This window comes from Vulpes vulpes, chromosome 1 (genome assembly GCF_048418805.1).
Source record: "Vulpes vulpes isolate BD-2025 chromosome 1, VulVul3, whole genome shotgun sequence".
Taxonomy (NCBI): domain Eukaryota; kingdom Metazoa; phylum Chordata; class Mammalia; order Carnivora; family Canidae; genus Vulpes; species Vulpes vulpes.
In genome coordinates, this window is record NC_132780.1 from 69045954 (window position 1) to 69066964 (window position 21011).

The window sequence follows — 21011 nt, forward strand, 5'->3', positions numbered from 1 at the left end:
AGAAAGAAGGAAGGAATAGAATAATAAAAACTTTTAACACATTCGATTTTTGAGGAAAAATAATCCTAATACCTAGAGGCTACATAATTTTCTTCACTCTCCATCCATTTCCTACCTGATGGGTTTGTATTTTAAATGTTTTCTCTGCCACACATACCCCCAGCACCGGTGCTGTGCATATGAGTAGTAAGACAAGGGCTATAGAGAGCCTTGAAATTCAGCTAGGATGCTCTGAACTGCTCTCAATTAGAGTGAAAAAGACATGCAGAGAGGAAGACTGGGGATGAATTAACCAGTCTATCAACTGATGGAACTTCACAACTCAAAGGAACCACCTTGAATGATTATAGGAACCAAATGGGAAATGGGCAGGAAAAGAAACAGAAATGCAATGGTGCTCCTCCAGCCTTATTGGATTATTGATTTTGTTTGTCATCTTAGTTTATTTTGGGAATGTGTCTTAAACCCATGATCACATGGGAGAGACTGGGAGTATTATTTCTTTTACATAAAGAAAAAGAAATGTAGAAAATTTACGAATCTATCTTATGGAATGGCGCTTATTCCAGTATAACAAGTACTGAGAAGACTTGTCTCACTGAACTTTATTTGAACTTCATAGACTGTGGAATTAATTTACATTTCATTATAAGCTGGTAATTCCCTCAGCACAATATAAGGTGGTTCCAAAATGAGCAGACTGTATATCCTCGGGCCCCTGCAAGGTCCCATGAGCACCAAATCCCAGAATCCCAGTCTGAGAGGGCAAACCTGAATTGCTTAATCAATAGGAACCTTGCTCTGTCCCCTTGGAGAAAGATCATGCTGCAAATAGGAATATTTCAAAATCAATTGTTAGTACTTCCCATTGTGATGACAGAACTTACTGGTGACCCCAAAATAACAAAAACAACAATAAGTTAGAATATGCACTAATTCATCATCTGGCAATGGCTTCATTAAGTAAAGTAAAAGAGGTTGGAGTTGGCAATAAAGTGTTAATATCACTATTACTCACACATCACTTACATTCCCTACTACCTATAGTCTTGGCTGTTACAGGGGGAACTGCTAGGTCCATCATCTCATTTGGCGAGTTTCTCTTTATGAATTTGCTGTGCCTAAAGATCTCCTACAGCTTTTTGCAAGTCCTCAGTATTTTTTAGGTTCATCGTTTTGTTTATCACCAAGGATTCTCCAAAAGAGGTTATGACATCCTAAATCACAGATGACAATGACTGATATGATATAGCATTGACTCTGATTTCCTGGGGGCAGGAATGAGGGCAGTTATTAAATTATAATTCAGGCAAATGCCCTGACAAGGTATGTTTCCATGTACCTCCATCTCTAAAGATCCTGGAATTCATCATCCTAAATCTTGCTTTTAAGAATTCTCACATGTCGTTTCAAGCAATTTGACTTGGCTCATTTGTGTAAATTTACAAATGGTCCCAATTCAGAGGGTTTGCACTCTTATATATGGAAGTAGAAATTGTATTATGACCTGAGCGACAGCCACATCAAATTCCACTAAAAGTAACAGCTGCAACTCTGCTGAATTCAAGTTAATTGTGAGCATGTTTTAAGCCCCCAATAGGTAACTTTTTAACCACCAGAAATGGTACTTGTGGGACCATATGTAGAAAAAAACTGATCAATATTATGACATTTTGTGTGGCACATTTTCTTTTCCAACAATGTGGCCATAACCCTCCTCCCACAGGTGGGGGTCTATGTACTGTCTTTGAATCTGGGCTTTGGACTTGCTTAAACTGATAGAATATGGCAGGAGAGATGATGTATAGATTCCTGAGTCTATGTCAGAAAAGGTGATGCAACATCTACCATGATGTTTAGGATTCTCATTGTGGTGCCTCGAATCAAATGGTAAGAGTCTGACTTTTCTGAAACCACTCAGCAACAAGGCAACACAAACACACTCATGCACCATTTAGAAAAGTCCTGAGAGTTTGTGAAGAGAAAGAGAAAGAGATGTCTAACCAGCTTCCATTTGCTGTCTGTTGGACCTCTAATGACCACAGACAGGAAGCAGGGTGAGGAAACTACCTGGATACACCCATAGAGAAGGAAAGAAGATTCAGAAGGAACCTTCTCTAAGACCCAGAGAATCAATTCCAGAGAGCAGTACTAGACCATATAATAAGATAACCTAGGGCTCCAACTCAACCCACTGACCATGTAACAAAGCTTCAAATCTTTGTTGCCTTTCTCTTTAGGAGAGGGCAAAACAGGATCCACTCTAGAGTTAGTGTCCACCCAACAATGGGAGCAGATTCCAGGATGATATGACCTATTTGACAGTCTAGAAGATCAAAGCCCATTTAGGGAAAACTATTGAAATTTTACTATCTGTCTTACATAATGAACATGTTAATTACAAAATAAACTAGAAAATAAAGATTAGAAATATAAAATAATCTTACTTTAATTCTACTCAAAAATAGTCACTTAAAGGAGCCTAGATGGTGCTGTCATTTGAGAGTCCAACTCTTGATTTCAGTTCAAGTCTCATCTCTGGGTCCTAAGATTGAACCCAGTGACAGGCTCTGTGCTCAGCAGGGATTCTGCTTAGGACTCTTTCTCCCTCTTCCTCTGTCCTTCCTCCCCTCTAAAATAAATGAATAAATCTTTCAGAAAAAGGTCACTTGTAAGCAGGAATCTCAGTTGCTGATAGCATAATCCACTATAACTAGTTTAAGCAAAACTTTTTGTAAATAAGACATATTTTGATGGACTAAGAAATATTGCTTTTGGAACTCCTGGGTGACTCAATGGTTGAGCGACTGCCTTCAGCTCAGGTCGTGATCCCAGGGTCCTGGGATGGAGTCCCGCATCAGGCTCCCTACAGGGAGCCTGTTCTCCCTCTGCCTATGTCTCTGCCTCTCTCTGTATGTCTCTCATGAATAAATAAATAAAATCTTTAAAAAAAAGAAATATTGCTTTTGATTTATTATTCTCATAGGTGAAGAAACTCTAGCGGTGCCTGCTCGATAGTTCTTTCTAAATGTTTCTTACTACATAGGTCAAAGAACCAAGATATGGTATCTATAGTTGTTTATTTATTTATAGTACATATTTATAGTATAATCATAGATTCCTTATATAATAAGTTTTGGAGTTAGGAACTGTGATTCCTCTAACTTTGTGCTTTTTGAGATTGTTTTGTCTATTCTAGGTCATTGCATTTCTATATAGGATTATTTTATCAATTTTTGGAAAAAAACACTGGAAATTCAATAGGAACTGCATCGAATTGTACATAAATTTAAGAGAGAATTGTCATTTAACAATATTATGTCTTTGATCCATGGACATAAATGCCCTTTTGTTTATTTAGGTTGTCTTCAATTTCTCTCAACCATGTTTTGTAATTTTTAGTGCACAAGTATGAACGTTTTGGGTTATATTTATCCAAGTTTTTAATTCTTTTTAATGCAACTGTAAATTGAATTGTTTTGCTAATTTTACTTTCATGTTGTTCATTGCTAACGTGTAGAAATACAACTGATTTTTGAAAATATATCTTATATCCTGTAACACCACTGAAATTATTTACAAATTCCAATAGGCACAGTTTTTCAAAGTTCTCTATGGACATCTTAATCCACAAATCTTTCTTTTAATTTTTTTTTTTTTTTGCCAGGCTCCTGTTTGCCCCAACTGGTATTGCAGCCCCAGACTATTGTAATGGTAAACAATTATCTGCAGTTGTTTTCTCCAAAGCCCTTTGGATAAAGCTTTTCCTGAAAATAGAGCTCTGAGTCAATTCAAATAACAACAATAGGGGTTTTCCCAAGAAACTCTGAGATAGGTCTCATTGAGAAAAATGCTCTGTAGATATGACTTTTTCAGGAGCTTCAGACCCAGGCTGTGACCTCCAGTGGTTTCTGGGCTGCTAATTTTCAAGGCTGGCTAGCACAATGACAGAAAGAGGGATGGGAAGAGATTGAGATAATGTGCTACAAATTGTTCTTACAGAAGTTCAGCAAATTTTCTTGAATAATTCTTTATATTGTTGCAAAACTAATTAATTTTCAGAGTTTTAAAAATGTTAGTTTAGACTGTTGTTGCAAGTGTTCTTTTGCTTTTATGGAGGAAAATATTTGTAGAGGTCTTCCATCCACCATTCTGGAAATTCTTCTCCTTTTAAAGGAAATGTATTTATTACTAATTGGAACATAGTATGCATCGTATATTAAACTCTAATTCTTTTTTACTTAACAGGATATCATAGAAAATTATTAAAACTATTTCTTATGTCTGTAAACCCACATACAGATAATACATTTATATATTTCTTCCTCTGAGCAGGTGCTCAACTGGACCCTAATCATGTTTCTGCTTGCTAATAATCACTGAACTTGCTTTCTCTTACAGGACTTGATAGTCAATTAAGAAAATATTTAAAATAAAACATAGGAAATAATCAGTGAATCATAGCAGTATATAGCAAGGGCTACTATATTAGCTTGGGGTAGGGATTGAGAGACATTAAGATTTTCTTAGGAAAAAAATGTAATTGAAGCAGAATTCTAAAGAATGAACAGGAATGATCTTGGCGGTTTATAGGAAGACTCTTCATTGGCAGGATCCAAAGGTCTAAGGGTAAAAGAATGATTATTTATGGCTGGAAAGTAGAAAGCAGTGAGAAATGGCTAGAAATGAGAATGGAATGGTAGGAAAAGCAAGAGGAAGCATGAAGTGACAGGAATACATGGGCATTTAGAGGAGTAACTGGTTGCAGAGAGTAGAAATTTTGGTGACATTGCATTCAGAAAAATAAAAAGGGAGACATTTGCAGTGATAGTAATGGAAAATAACATTGGCCTTGGGGACATAGAGGAGTAGACAGATCCAGGAAGTACAAGCATAGAACTTGGTGATGAGTGGATGGACAGTTGAGGACAGAAAGAACTTCAAACTGAGTCCCAGGTGTTTAGTTTGCAAAAACTGAGTTGAAGATCATTTCAACCAACTGGGAGGTAGAGTCATTTTTTAGCGAAAGATTATGCATTTATTTTCTGACCTGTATATCTTGAGGTACATGTGAGATATCCAATTTCAGAAACTCAGTGAGGATTTCAACACATGAATTGGGATCTCAGAAAAGAGATCTGGGCTAGTAACAAGGATCTGAGAATCATCAGTATAAAATTGGTCCCTGAAATCATGGACAAGGATGAAGTTAAGGATACTAAAGGAGAGAGAACACTAGATCATAAACTGTGTTTTAAAGGCCCATCCAGGGCAAGAACTGGCACAGGAAATGGAAGTGGTAACCAAAGATGAGTGACACTGACTAGGACACTGAGGCATCATGGCAGCCAAGGAGCTAGAGGAAGGGTGCAATACTGGAGGCTGCTGAGGACCAGTCAGACCAGGAATGAAAGTGTCCTTTGGATTTCACAACAGGGTCATTAGTGATTTGGTTAAAACACTTTTGGTGGAACTGTGGGTATGGAAGAGAAATTTCAGTGGGAGTGGATTTGGGAGATGTGGGGAGAACCACCATGGACAAATCTCTTGAGCAGCTTGGCTGTGGAGAGGAGAGAGAGCTACAGACAGCTGATGGGAGAGTAGACAGCTCAGATCAACTCGAGTTATTTTCTTTCTGTCTTCCTCCTTTGTGTTTCCTTTTGGATATGTACTGTTTTTAAGTTGGGGGTTGAACTTGAGCACATTTAAAAATCTGTAGGTAGGGGCTATTAGAGAGAGAGTGAGAACTTGAACATTGGAAATCCTGAGAGAAATCAGTTGATTCAAGGATGGCAGACACCACAGGTAAGAGTCTGCCTCTCTAGGTCTCTCACCATGCTGACCCACTGTTGGATATCAGAAAAAAGAGAAAATAATAGCTAAAAATCACCCATCTACCCCTTCACCACCGCCTGAAATTAACTTAACGAAAGTCAGTTTTTCAATCCATCAAAAATCTGGATTTTCTTAAGGAAAAAAAAGTGCCCAATTCCAGAGCTTCCAGTAGCATGAAGCTTTTCCTCCTCCTCCTCCTCCTCCTCCTCCTCCTTCTCCTCGTCTTCCTCCTTCATCTCCTTCTTCCTCAGGATTTATCTATTTATCTTAGAGAGAGAGGACAAGCTAGAGGAGGGGCAGAGGCAGAGAGAGAGAATCTCAAGAGGACTCCCTGTTGAGCACAGAGCCTGAAGGGGGCTCCATCTCACGACCCATGAAATCATGATTAAACCAAAATCACCAATCAGATGCTTAACCAGTTGAGCCACCCAGGTGCTCCATGAGGCCTTTATTCCTAAAAGATGCCTATTGTGAGTAACCCTTTGCTTTGCTGTCCCTCTGAGTATCTTTTTGGTCAGGACACATTCAGAACCAAACCAAGGCCAGCAGATTCCTGATGTAAATTTAAAATTTCATGAGGATCCATTCTCTACCTCAGGACTTAACCCTCAGAGGTTAGGAGAAGACTGTGTGTGTCATTTTTCTTGTACTCACTGATAGTCCTGTTCCTTTTCTGATGCCAATACTTCAACCTGTAATCAATTTGTACTTTCCTGTGAATCCCACCTGCTCTTCAAGACTTGCCTGGGCACACATAGTAGGTCTTTATTGCATACAGTTATCAGAAGCAACACAATCCACAGGCAGCTACATCAGTCGGTTCTGCAGTAATCTATTCTGTGGAATGACTATAGCCTGGCCTGGGAAGTTATATTCTGCTTGTCTCCTCCTACCTCCTGAGTTGATCTGTGACTCTTCCTGTCTGTCAGATCTTGATCTAAGCTCCAGAGTAAAATGAGGAGAAGGTATCCCTGTGAGAAGCTTTGATTAGCATCATTCCCAGCACATCTGAGGATGAAAGCAACACTCACTATCAGGAGTCTGGAGAGACAGCATCACCTGGAAAAGTGCAGATTACCTGTGGGCTACAGCCTCACAGACCACTGTGGTGTCTTGGGTGGAAGATTTTCTGCTGGCCCTGCAGAGGACACAGAAGACAGGAAAGAGGAAATGAGACAGCAATCAGAGGAGGGACGCATATGGAAGCTGCTTAACAGCCCAGTGAGAGAACAGGGTTTTTTTTTAGGCTCTAGGAAGAAAGCTGAGTCTTTTAAGGTAACTTTCTTGCATTGCTTAAATGGGGTGTCAGGAAAGGCTTTGCAAATGTTTGTAGTAGTGTCGGAATAGGCAGTGAATGAATAGCAAACACACCAAAAACAGGACCAGATTTCTCAAAATGATATAGTGGCTCTGCCCATTCCTGTAATCCATAGACCTCACAGGAGATTGCTGAAGAAAACAAGTTACACTCTTAGCATCTCCCTTTGAAGTCACTCAGCATAGGAGATAATTATGATAATGCGCACAACAGCTTTTTCTTCTGCCAACGTTCCTTTTCATCAATCTCTCTATTGTTTTCCCCAACAACATGATGGGTAGTAATATGAGGCCCCATTCTCTCTCTCTTTCTCTCTTTTTAATACCATTAATGCTTACTGAACCACATTTAATTAAGGGAATGTATATTGATACGCATAGCATAATCAGGTCAGGGACTGGAGCCGAAATTGATTGAGGACAGCTCTTTCACACTTATTTCAATTTATGAATGCTCAGACGCAGACAGATAGTGAAAAGGATTTAATTTCCGTTTGTGTTGTTTGCACATTCTTTATAATGTAAGCATTAATTGAACATGCTCAGTGTCAGTGCGGAGCAATCAAGCATATCCATTTTTCATAAATGAAGGTCACAGGTCAATCTTGAGCAAGTTCCAAGCAATCTAGTTATAGAAATGTATTTATATTTGATCAGCTATAATATGAAAAACTAGGGATCTGGAAAATGAACACCAGGAGGGCAATGAAGCTTCAGCTATGGAATGGTACCTTCTGGAAAGTGAACATCAAAGCTTTGTTACTTTTTGCCTTGGAAGGGTGTTTTGGCACTCTACATGAATTTCTGAGAGGCCCTTCGGTTTGCTTGTTGATACCACTTACCACACAGGATGAGTTCAGCCTGTTGAGCTTCGGGGAAGGAATTGTTAGCTGAGGAGGGGTTTGTTGATTTAAACCCTCAAAACATTCTGTACATTCTGTCCACAAATATCAAGTAAGGGCTTACTCTTCACCAAGCACTGTGTTGAGTACACCTATGTAAACAGGATAAAGTATTTTCCAGATGAGTGTGTAACTGTTTTTCAAATTATGAAGATGTCAGCTTTTCATTTAAAATAATAGATTTAGGGGGGTCCCTGGGTTGCTCAACAGTTTAGCACCTGCCTTCAGCCCAGGGCATGATCCAGGAGTCCCGGGATCGAGTCCCACATTGGGCTCCCTGCATGGAGCCTGCTTCTCCTTCTGCCTGTGTCTCTGCCTCTCTGTCTCTGTGTGTGTGTGTGTGTGTGTGTGTGTGTGTGTGTCCCATGAGTAAATAAATAATAAAATCTTAAAACGAATAAATAAATAATAAAATAAAATAAAAAATATTTATAATAGCCTATTCTTATTATGTATTTTCCCAATTTTGATGTTAATAGTTATATATTTTATAACATATATACCCATGTATATTTATAATTAGAATATTCTGCTAATTTCTGATATTTTATCCTAAAATTACAACTTAAAATTAATTCAGATATTTCTTAAAACACAACCCAAACTTCTCACATCTCTATCCAGAAATTCTGTAATCAAAATGAATCACACTTGTTGCTCCTCTATAAAAATATGCACAATTTCTCACATCTAGAGTAACATTCTCCATGTAGTAAGCTCAAAATAATATGAAAAGGAAGTGGGGAAGATTCTAAAATTCATCTTTTCCCCTCAGAGTAAGCATTTTACCAATGTAAGCCGACTTACCTATTTGTAACTTCATCGGCAAATGTAATTTTGCTCATTGCCTCGGAGACATTAAAATATTCACTCTTGCATCTTCTCATTCTGTCCCTTGACTTTCCAAGAGTTTAATGTCCAAGGGTCTTGTAAAATCATTTTATATTTTATCTTTAAACAGTGTGAGATCAGTTAACTAGGCAATAGAACTCTAAAATTTGCATGTGATTTCAAATTTTTGTTCTTCATTAAGGCCTTGTTTAAAAGTTAAATGGAATAATGCTCATCATGAGAGCTATTCTGTGTCACTTCCAGGATTTGTATCTTGCTTGAACCAGGAAAGGCAACAGGAAGAACATTCAGAAACATCAGGGTCAGACAAATATTTAAAATGTTACCTGTTAGTTGATTAGAGAAGTCAATGAAGGAAAAATCAAAGATGAGAATCACAAATGGAAGAAGAAATATGAAAAGAAAAGCAAACATGTAATCAACTTATGCTTGTAAAACCTATATTCTAGGTTGATCTCCTACCTCGATTTGTGAAAACTAAATGAACAACTCTATGCTTTGAAAAACAACTACCCCTAAAAGACGACTCAGCAGGAAAATATTAAAATCTAAGGAAAAGTTTCACTGAAGAGTATATTTGTGGGAAGAAGTCTTTTTTTTTTTAATTTTTTATTTATGATAGTCACAGAGAGAGAGAGAGAGAGAGGCAGAGACACAGGTAGAGGGAGAAGCAGGCTCCATGCACCGGGAGCCCGATGTGGGACTCAATCCCCTGTCTCCAGGATCGTGCCCTGGGCCAAAGGCAGGCGCCAAACCGCTGCGCCACCCAGGGATCCCCTTTTGCCTCATTCTTTAGGTTAAAACATAACTGTAAAGAGGGCAAACAGGGGTTCCTGGTGGCACAGTTGGTTGAACATCTGACTCTTGATTTTGACCTAAGTCATGATCTCGGGGTGGTGAGACTGAGCCCTGTGTTCAGCTCTGTGCTCAGCAGAGAATATGCTTGGGATTCTCTTTCTTCCTTTGCCTCTCCCCACTTGTCCTCCCTCTCTCTTTCTCTCTTTCTAAAATAAATAAATAAATCTTTTAAAGGAGGACAAACACCTTCAAATTCTTTAAAAGTAAAAACTATTAGTAAGAAGAGTTTGGTGTCTTCATCAGAGAAGACACCAAGGATTGTCCAGTCTTTCCCTTGTGTGTCTCATCCCCTCAGACAAACACGAAATACTTTTATATTTAGTGATATGAAGGATGTGGTATTTCCTGACTTCTTTTTCTCATATGGATTTCTTCAATACACTAATCTTTGCTCAGGGTCTTGAAATTTCAAGGAAAAAAAATGCTGCAGTGCATACTGGAGAAAATATGAACACAGTTATTGTTAAGAGGTCAGGAAAAGAAGCACTAGACATTGGAAAAAAGAGATGACCTAAATGTCCAGGCTCAAAGAGGAACCAAATGCATGTTAGATGTGCTCTCTCGGCCTGGGACTCTCTGAAAAAGACATTTTTAATAGGATAGGTTTCAGGGGAACCATAGTGACAAATTCTAATTGAAAGGTCCCTCATGCTGAACAATATGCATCACACCTCCAAACATTTAGATGGACAAAGAATGTGGATAGTGTTTTCTTGGGAAAGTGGAGTTAGGAGGAAGAAACTGTATGAAGGAAATGTACAAGGATTGTCCCAAGAGACATTACAAAAGGCTTGCTCATAGAAAAGGGTCCATCCGGTCTGCTTTAGGTCTAAAAGAATGACATGTCCTCTCATACAATGATGTGTAAAATAGTTTCACAGGCATGGTGCTCCCATTCCAGAGTCTGGCAGGTAAGCAATAGTTTACCAGAAAGAAAGGAAAACAAAAGATATGCAAAATGAAAATGATACATACAAATAAGAGGTATACATACAGTAAGAGGTGGCATATTTAAAAAATACAATTTTATTTATTTTCTTAAAGATTTTATTTATTTATTCATAAAATACACGAGAGAGAGAGAGAGAGAGAGAGAGAGAGAGAGGCAGAGACACAGTCAGAGGGAGAAGCAGGCTCCCATGAAGGGACCCTGACTTGGGACTCGATCCCAGGACTCCAGGATCACACCCTGGGCAGAAGGCAGATGCTAAACCGCTGAGCCACCCAGGGATTCCCTAGAAATTAAAGCTTTAAACTAGTATTGTTGTTGTTGTTGTTGTTTTCTTATGGTGACAATATAAGCAGGAAAAATTGCAGAACAGACTTAGCACTTTTTTGTGGTAGGTAATGTACAACTAAGTTGACAGCTGGGAAGCATACTAGATGTTTCTTATTAAATGTTGAAACAATTGATTAATAGGAATTATTTGCCTTTCCAAGCCATGAAATTACTGGAATTTGCTTATCTTTCCTTTAATTTCTGGACATTAGTTTCGAGAAAAAAGTGATTATCAGTTGCCAGAATTCTACTCCCATAACATATATGACCTATATCTTCATTCACTTTAAATGAATTTATGTAGCCCCTTCCTTTAGAACAAAAGACAACTGATCTTCATAGGCATATCTTAAATTCATAATTCTCTCCAGAAATATACTAACAACATGTGTAACTTTATTTTCATAATACATGAGATAACCAACTTGAAAAAATTTGGAAAGAGGATGCTAGGTTTTATTAAAACAAAAGAAGAAAATAATGTAAAAATTTATCTTTCAAAATGTCTGACTCATATTTATACCTTCTAATCTACTAAAATGAAGGTTTGCAAAAACTGTAGGCCTGTGGTCCAAATCTGCCCCCTGGCTTGTGTTTTCAAATAAAGTTTTATTGTAACACAGACGTGCCTATATGTATACATATTGGCTATCTTTGCTTTACAATGGCAGAACTGAATAATTATGGCAGGAATGCCCGTGTGGTTCACTGGTTGAATGTCTTGTCTTCAGCTCAGGTCATGATCCTGGGATTCTGGGATCTAGTCCTGCATCAGGCTCCGGAGATGAGAGCCTGCTTCTCCCTCTGCCTGTATCTCTGCATCTCTATCTGTGTCTCTCATGAATAAATAAATAAAATCTTAAAAAAAAAAAAGAATAATTACAACAGTGGTCACATTGCCTTCGAATCCAAGAATATTTCTATCTGGCTCTTTAGAGAAAAGGTTTGCTGCTCACTAAATGCAAAGATTTTATGCCAGATTGATTTAAAAAGGTATGGAATTTCCGATTTTTCTTTTCACTCTGTAATTCCATCATTAAACTGCAGTGAAGACTAATTTTGGGTGAAGTTCTCTGCCAGTACATGATACGTATATTCTTATGTATGTCTCCAAACTTTTCTGTGAAGGAGTTATTTTTAATCCTCACTTTATTTAAGATAAAATAGACTTGGATAATTTAAGAAGATTTTCCTGTCACACACAGCTAATAGCAGAGAAGGAACATTTTCCAAATATATTCTGGTATTTTCAGTGAATCAATCCTCAGCACATAGGAGAATTAGCTATCAGAAGTCAAGTGCTTTGCATACGGTCGTATTTGTTTCTCATTTTTCTTTGTTTTGTTTAGTGGTAGCCTTTAAAGCTTAGTTGTGAATACTATTCATTTTGAATACGGCATCTGTTTTTCGATGGATGGTAGCTCCTATTTTAATCTCTGTTCTTCCTACAGAGATTATTTGTGTGCAATTTAAAATCAATTGTACATGTTTTCTTATTTCCAGTGTGGATGGAAATAAAGTTTATGTAGTTATCTTTCCAGTGTTTTAACCATCGACTCCTCTTTCTGCATGTATGTCTTCTTGTAGATGGGAATTAATATTTTTTAGCATTGCTAATTCTGTAACAATGCCTCATTGTTTTCCAACAATATGATTGTATGAAAGAAGAACCGTGAAGAATAAACTTGTTATTGAGTATCTACGATGTACAAAGCCCCTTGCTGAAGACTCAGGATAAATGAGTACCCTCACAAGGGAATGTACAGCCTGATGAGAGAACAGGAAAATAAACAAATCAGTTCAATACCACATGGGAATATGCTCTGATTAAACTAAACTAGGTACAAAGTCCAATGGGACCACAAAGGTTAGGATTCCCATCTGTTGGGGCTGTGGTGGTGGAGTCAGGGAAGGCTTCTTGGACAAGATAATAGCCAATTTCATTTTTTTTTTTTAAGAATAAAGAAGAGTCATCAAGGTATATAAGGGGAATGGCCATGGTGGAATGATAGATCAGGGGCTCAGGATAGGGCAACATGAAAGATACAAGATCTATAATCAGTTTGGCATAGAGGCAAGCAAAAGAATTTCAAAAGATGCTAGAACAGGAGCCCAAGGTAAGTCATGGCATCTTCTATGTCATAATTGGGGCTTAGAGTTTATCATGCAAGTAAAGGCTCATAGCCAGGAGAACACACGATTCTATTTTTATTTGGTTGTGCATAAAGGGTATATATGAAGAAGGAAAGAAGAGAAGAACACAGAGTAGGATATAATCAATATAGTTGCAAGAATGATTGTTTCAGACTGAACTAGGGAGAATGACAATGGGGACCAGGAAAGGACAATGAATTGGAGAAATAAATAAACAGTCACCAAATATTCTATCTGATTGAATATAAATGGCGCAGAGTAAGTATGAAGGAAAAAGATCATCTTAGGGTTTATGGTTGTGTATATTGAGGATATTAATGCTATCAAATCAATAAGTAATAAGAGGAATCTGGTAAAAAAATGATGATGAAAGTATCCATTTTAAATATACTGAGTTTGACATGCTTACAAATGTATTCCAGGGAGTGTGGCCAGCAGGCATTTGGATGTGTGACCTGAGATTCAGAGATATGGGCTGATGGAGAACAGCCCCCATATGGAGAAAGGATGAAAATCTAAGAGAGAGAACAAATTATGAGCCAGTGTCCTAGCAAGAGTGGAGTCAGATGCTGGGGGAGGGGTGAGGAGGGGAGGAGAAAGAACCATCACTTCAGGTTGGTGGAAGGTATGGGCAGATGTTGATGCCCTCAGAATAAGCGATGGGATGGGCTGGAAACCCTCTCTGTCCAACTCCATTCTCTCAATGGTAGAAGAGAAGGTTACCAATGGGTTACAAGGTGAGTTTGAAGCAAGTGTTGAAAGTTTGGACCAATCCCTGGGCCTAACTGTGTAAGAGCCTGACAAAGATATGGGAATGTGTTTTTGAAGAGTAAGAATGGATTTTTTTGAAAGGCTTGACAAATAGTTTAAAATATTTTCTTCTCAAAGACAGAAAATTTACTTTCATTCTTGTGGACAGATAATATTTTAAAATATTCATCAAGGTGGTCTTCTGAATTTGTTTGTGTCATGTGCCCTTTCCAAGACAGGAGGTTAGGAAAGCGTTTCCCAAACTATAGTCATCCCTTCATCACATGCATACAGTGAAAAATGTACTCTTGTTGATGGATTTTTTTTTCTAAATGGATTTCTTTATTTAATGGAGAATTATTTCAAAAGGAAACTTTGCAACAAACTGAAAAGGAGAGCATATCTCATGTTGCTGTAAGCAGGCATTAAGCATAAAATACACCAAATGAAAACAAAATGGTAAGTATTAAATTCTTCCTAATTTCAACTCCCATGAAAGCCTGAATCTGTGTCCCTATGCTATGCTAAGAAAGAGTAATCGTGTGTGTATCAGAGCGATTTTGTGAATTAATCACCAGCAAGACATTTCTCTCTTTGATATAATCTGGAGTCATAAGGATTTCAAAAGAGAATGATGTTTTCTCAACATGATTGGGTTCTATTTAATGCACTGAGCGCAATCCCCTGGAAGTCATCTAGTACCACACATGATACTTGCCCCACAATTTGTAAAATCAGAGCTAGGGAATGCTGCATCATTTCCTCAGGAAAGGGAAGACACAGCAGAAGTGCCAACAGAATAATACCACCACAGATGACATCTGCTCCCCATGTCCCTCACCAGACACACACACAAGACAAGGGCACCGCATGCTCAGAGTTGGGGGAAGAAATCAGAAGGGGAATAGAAATGTGTAGACAAGGAACCCTGGAGGGGGTGGGGTGGCTCAGCATCCTGGGGGCCCCGCCCAATCTAAGCCTAGGTGAAGGAAGGATAGTGAGGAAACCCCAGACCAGTTCATGAATCCTGAGCCCAGTCATAGGGGATCTGAGCACATGGCAAGAAACCTGAGTAGAAATGGGTTTGCTGTCAGGAGGAGCCAACATTCCCGGATTTGGCCCCTGTCTGAAGGTATATTTTTGTTTAAGCAGCAGGGCTTTAGAAATCCTGACTTTGAATCCCTCAGATTCATAGTCTCTAGTTCACTCTGTCCCCTGCATCCCCCATCACCACGACGCACCCCTACTTTCTCACATGCTCACTGAACCTGTTGTGCTCCTGAAGATCACTGGGCCTGTGACCCACGGCTAAGTGGACAGGCCTAAAGGGGCCACAGGGCATGCCCAGGGTCCCCACATGCCTGGGGAACAGGAAAATGATTCCCTTGGTCTGCAGAACTTAAGTGAAATTCCACAGGGCAGGACCAAACCACCAGATAAAACACACGCTGGAAGTGAAGTTTCATCCTGGAACAACACACCACCTTACCACACCTTTCCCACACAATCTGGGGTAGGTCAGGTGCACTAGGAATAAGAAAATGACTAGTAACTAATTGCAGAGCAGATGTCAAAGGTCTGCTTTGAAAGACTCGCTGACTGACATGGAACTGAAAGACTGGGCTGGTCCTGTTCCCAGACCCACAAGAGTGAGGCCAGGGCAAATGTTGTCTCATCACCATGGGGCTGTTTTATTCAATTAAAAATTAATTCTTGGGAACCAGATGTTGATGGGGACACAGACTATTGGCAGATTCTAAGGTTCCTGAGTAAACAGAGGTTGCGAACAGGACCCAGCCAGTCCACGGGATGGAACCCATGTGAGGAGAGCTGTGCCAGCTTCTTACCCTGAGTGGAGACCACAGGATTCTTGTCTAACTCACCCACCATCCCCAGTGCTCGGTACATGCAGGACACTTGGTAGAATTCCAATATATCTTTTATCTGGACAGAGAAACAGCCAAATATGAGGGGGAAAATAGACTACTTAGCATATTAAACACAATGCTATTAACTAAAAATGTGGGGGGGAGATGGGGGTAACAAAAGTTTGATTTAAGCCCAGAAGGACCAGTTTTACTCAAATATGACCCTCTCATGAGACCCACCCTGACAACACCCTTACTTGAAACCAAATCTCCCTCCTCTCAGCTGCATTGTTGCAGACCTTCAACACCCCAATTGCCTCCTCCCTTCATTCACACCTACCTTTCCAGGTTACTATCATCCTATCTATCCCCACTACAACACCATCTCTACTTGGAGAGTGTAACAGTGAGGAAAGGCTTGGAAACAAGTGGATGAAACATCTCAGCAGCTTTCAACTCATGTTCCTTTTCCTACAGGACCAAACAAGGAAGTCTGGCTCACTGAAGTCACCCAGAGATCCAAGACCATGGATACTCAACCCTGACCACACTACCATTATTTCCGATGCCACGGAAACAAGATCATGGTGATACGCTTGCCGAGAACAGAGGGGGTCTGCGCAGAGGGATGGGCAATAAATGTTTGAGGACTATCCTATGGTCTCCCCAGAGCTGATTTGGTGTCTCTCCTGTACTCATTTATCCTGAGCACATGTGACAACTGTTAGCATGAGGTGGGAGCTCAAAAACCATTTATTTCCCAATTTCTAATCTGTACAATCATCTGCGCCAAAGCAAAGAACTTCCCTGAACTCTGGGGGCAGCATGCGTACATGGTATCATTCGTGTAGGCAAAGTTGCCATCAGAAAAATTATCTCATGAGGTGTGTCATTTTTTTGGATAATACACATCCCAGGCTTCATCCACCCAAGGTGAAAAAATAATAAAACAACTTTCACCTTCAGACCTAAACTGTTTTGATACTAGTTCTGATCTTATAAATGAACCAGAAGTCCTTTTCTTTCCCAGGATTGAGATTACACAATTTCGGGGTTGCACAGAATTTTTCAGTAGGCTTGTACACAGGACACACCCCCACCCCCACACACAGAGGCCAAAGAGAGGCACCATCAAGTATCAACAGCACAGTAAGTGCAAAGAACCAGTGCCCCCTCCCCAACTTGTTCCTCATGTTAAGACATCATGGATCCTGTTTCCTCTTTCCCTATGAAGTGTTTTGTTGTTGTTGTTGTTGTTGTTGTTTGTTTGTTTGTTTGTTTTTTAACCTCTGGCTCTCTGGGGCTCTTTTCTTGTCATATGACCTTGATTGCTACTATGCATTCTCTAATGTGTCCCAGGAAAATTTAATCAGAAGAGGAAGATGAGTGTCACATTGACTCTGCTCCCACCAAGTCTTTTGCTCTCAGGTAAACATATGTAAGGAAATAGAAATAAGGTGCTGGAGGTCCACTTATGCCCTGACAGTTTATAAGCCCCAGGGCCCTGAGAAATTTAAAACACCCTTAAATCTTCACAGTTAAAAGGACCATTCAGTTCCATCTTCCCAGAAGAAGGAGGCGTCTTTCTCAAAGTAAAATGCCAATTCATGACAAAGGCAGAAACTGATGAAAAATTTCTAACGCAATTATCTAGATCCAAAAATCTGAAAGTCTAGGTTCTATTGGCACCCTATTACACTTTTGGCATATTTTTTACCTCCCGGGTCCACTTATGACAAGTTATGCCAACAATGCTAAATTTGTTGGGAGTCATAGAAGGTGATTTGAAAAGATCTATATTTTGGGATGAAACAAAAACCGATAGTGATTTGAGATACCCGTATACAGACGTAGCAGATGACTTCAGAAAATGAATTTCACTCCTGGGGCCTGTGCTTCCTCTTTTTTACCAAAGGAAAGAGGTAGATGTGAGTATGTCTTTGCTTCTATCTCTGTGCCATCTGACTACTCCAGCATTCAGGGATTCATGCAGAGGGAAACCTCAAAACACATGTTTAAGAGCTGCTATACTTTTCCAGCTATTTGTTCACGATCTTATGAGAAATGGGCCCATTTCTGGATCTTATGAGAAGTCTTCTTTGAATGTGGCATTTCTATGGAGGAAGAAGATGGCCCTTCTGTAGTGGCACTGTGCAACTGCAATGAAAATGAAAACATCGATGACGATATTGGGAGGAACAGGAAGAGCATGTTCAGTGTCCTATAATAAGATGTTCCAAAGATACTGGTAGTTCAAAAGGAATGAAAAGAATGATTACATGTGCAACGCACAGGGCATCCTTATATTACAGCAGATAGCTCATCTTTCAATCCATCTGTTTTTCAATGAGATGTGAGCACCGGTCGCTGTGACTTCAATTGAATTCTAAATGAGGAGGACTAAGTTAATTAATGAAAGCCTTTGAAACTGTCTGAAAATGATTATTTTCTTGCAATTGTTCCTTGCCATAAAGATACAGAAGAAGTTAGATAGTGAAACTATGATAAAGGGTGTGCCATCTGAATTTTCTCATTAGAGCCTAGATTGCTTCTGAGAAGGTGGGAGGGTGACTCATCTTTTCCCTCACTTTCCACAAGGTACAAGAGGTTTCATTCCTTTTAAAGACTAGACGTAAGGCCAAGTTCTCAATATGTTTGATTGAATTACTATCTGATGGTGTGGAAATACTTTATTTTCATTTAAGTTGCCAATGTAGAATCATTTATATACACTTGTAGAAACTAGGACTTTTATCTGTCTCTCGTGAGTATTTAAATCTAGGATAGTGAACACAGACTGCCCAAAGTCTACACAGCAAAACTAGCTATTTAGGTGATATGATGATTAATGCCACAGGATTCACAGCACAGTTTAACAACCTTAATTTCTTTTAATAATGAAAAGATATTTTTTATTATTAAACTAAGATTATTTCTTCGTGTTTTTCAAATTTAGATTGTTCTCAGACTTTAAGAATATCTGCCCTTTAGTTTGTTTCTTATGCTTACTTAAACTGTGTTTAATTTACATAAACAAAGTTCAGATGACCATTTGGAGAATAATACAGTTGAAAGAGAGAAATACTCCAAAGACTGAAACTACAAAACTTCTAGAAGGTTCACAGGAAAATACTTTTTGACCTTAGATAACAGAAAACAATTTTATTTTTTTTTTAATTTTTATTTATGATAGTCCCACAGAGAGAGAGAGAGAGAGAGAGAGAGAGAGAGAGAGGCAGAGACATAGGCAGAGGGAGAAGCAGGCTCCATGAACCAGGAGCCTGACGTGGGATTCGATCCCGGGTCTCCAGGATCATGCCCTGGGCCAAAGGCAGGTGGCAAACTGCTGCGCCACCCAGGGATCCCCAGAAAACAATTTTAAATGTGACTCCAGAATCACAAAGCATATTTATTTTTATTTTTTGCTTTTCTTTTATTGGAGTTCAATTTGCCAATATGTAGCATAACACTCACTGCTCATCGCATCAAGTGCCCCCCTCAGTGCCCGTCACCCCATCTCCCCACCCACCTCCCCTTCCACTACCCCTTGTTCATTTCCCAGAGTTAGGAGTCTCTCATGTTCCATCTCCCTCACTGATATTTTCATTCATTTTCTCTCCTTTCCCCTTTATTCCCTTTCACTATTTTTTATATTCCCCAAATGAATGAGACCATATAATGTTTGTCCTTCTCCAATTTACTTACTTCACTCAACATAATACCCTCCAGTTCCATCCACGTCAAAGCAAATGGTGAGTATTTGTTGTTTCTAATGGCTGAGTCCATTGTATACATAGACCACATCTTTATCCACATCTTTATCATTTGATGGACACTGAGGCTCCTTCCACAGTTTGGCTATTGTGGACATTGCTGCTATAAACATCGGGGTGCAAGTGTCCCCGCATTTCACTGCATCTGTATCTTTGGGGTAAATCCCCAGCAGTGCAATTGCTGGGTCATAGGGCAGATCTATTTTTAACTCATTGAAGAACCTCCACACAGTTTTCCAGAGTGGCTGTACCAGGTCACATTCCCACCAACAGTGCAAGAGTGTTCCCCTTTCTCCACAACCTTTCCAACATTTGCTGTTTCCTGTCTTGTTAATTTTCCCCATTCTCACTGGTGTGAGGTGGTATCTCATTGTGGTTTTGATTTGTATTTCCCTGATGGCAAGTGATGCAGAACATTTTCTCATGTGCATGTTGGCCATGTCCATGTCTTCCTCTGTGAGATTTTTCTTCATGTCTTTTGACCATTTCATGATTGGATTGTTTGTTTCTTTGCTGTTGAGTTTCATAAGTTCTTTATAGATCTTGGATACTAGCCCTTTACCTGATAGGTCATTTGCAAATATCTTCTCCCATTCTGTAGGTTGTATTTTAGTTTTTTCGACTGTTTCTTTTGCTGTGCAGAAGCTTTTTGTCTTGATGAAGTCCCAATAGTTCATTTTTGCTTTTGTTTCCCTCGCCTTCATAGATGTATCTTGCAAGAAGTTGCCGTGCCCAAGTTCAGAAAGGGTGATGCCTGTGCTCTCCTCTAGGATTTTGATGGATTCTTGTCTCATATTTAGATCTTTCATCCATTTTGAGTTTATCTTTGTGTCTAGTGTAAGAGAATGGTCTAGTGTCATTCTTCTGCATGTGGCTGTCCAATTTTCCCAGTGCCATTTATTTTAAAGACTGTCTTTTTTCCAGTGGATAGTCTTTCCTGTTTTGTCAAATATTAATTGATCATTGAGTTGAGGGCCCTTTTCTGGGTTCTCTGTTCTGTTCCATTGATCTATGTGTCTGTTTTTGTGCTAGTACCACACTGTCTTGATGACCACGGCTTTGTAGTATAACTTGAAATCTGGCATTGTGATGCCCCCAGCTATGGTTTTCTTCTTTAATATTCCCCTGGCTTTTTGGGGTCATTTCTGATTCCACACAAATCTTAAGATGGTTTGTTCCAACTCTCTGAAGAAAGTCCATGGTATTTTGATAGGGATTGCATTAAACGTGTAAATTGCCCTGGGTAACATTGACATTTTCACAATATTAATTCTGCCAATCCATGAGCATGGAATATTTTTCTATCTCTTTGTGTCTTCCTCAATTTCTTTCAGAAGTGTTCTATAGTTTTTAGGGTATAGATCCATTACCTCTTTGGTTAGGTTTATTCCTAGGTATCTTATGCTTTGGGGTGCAATTGTAA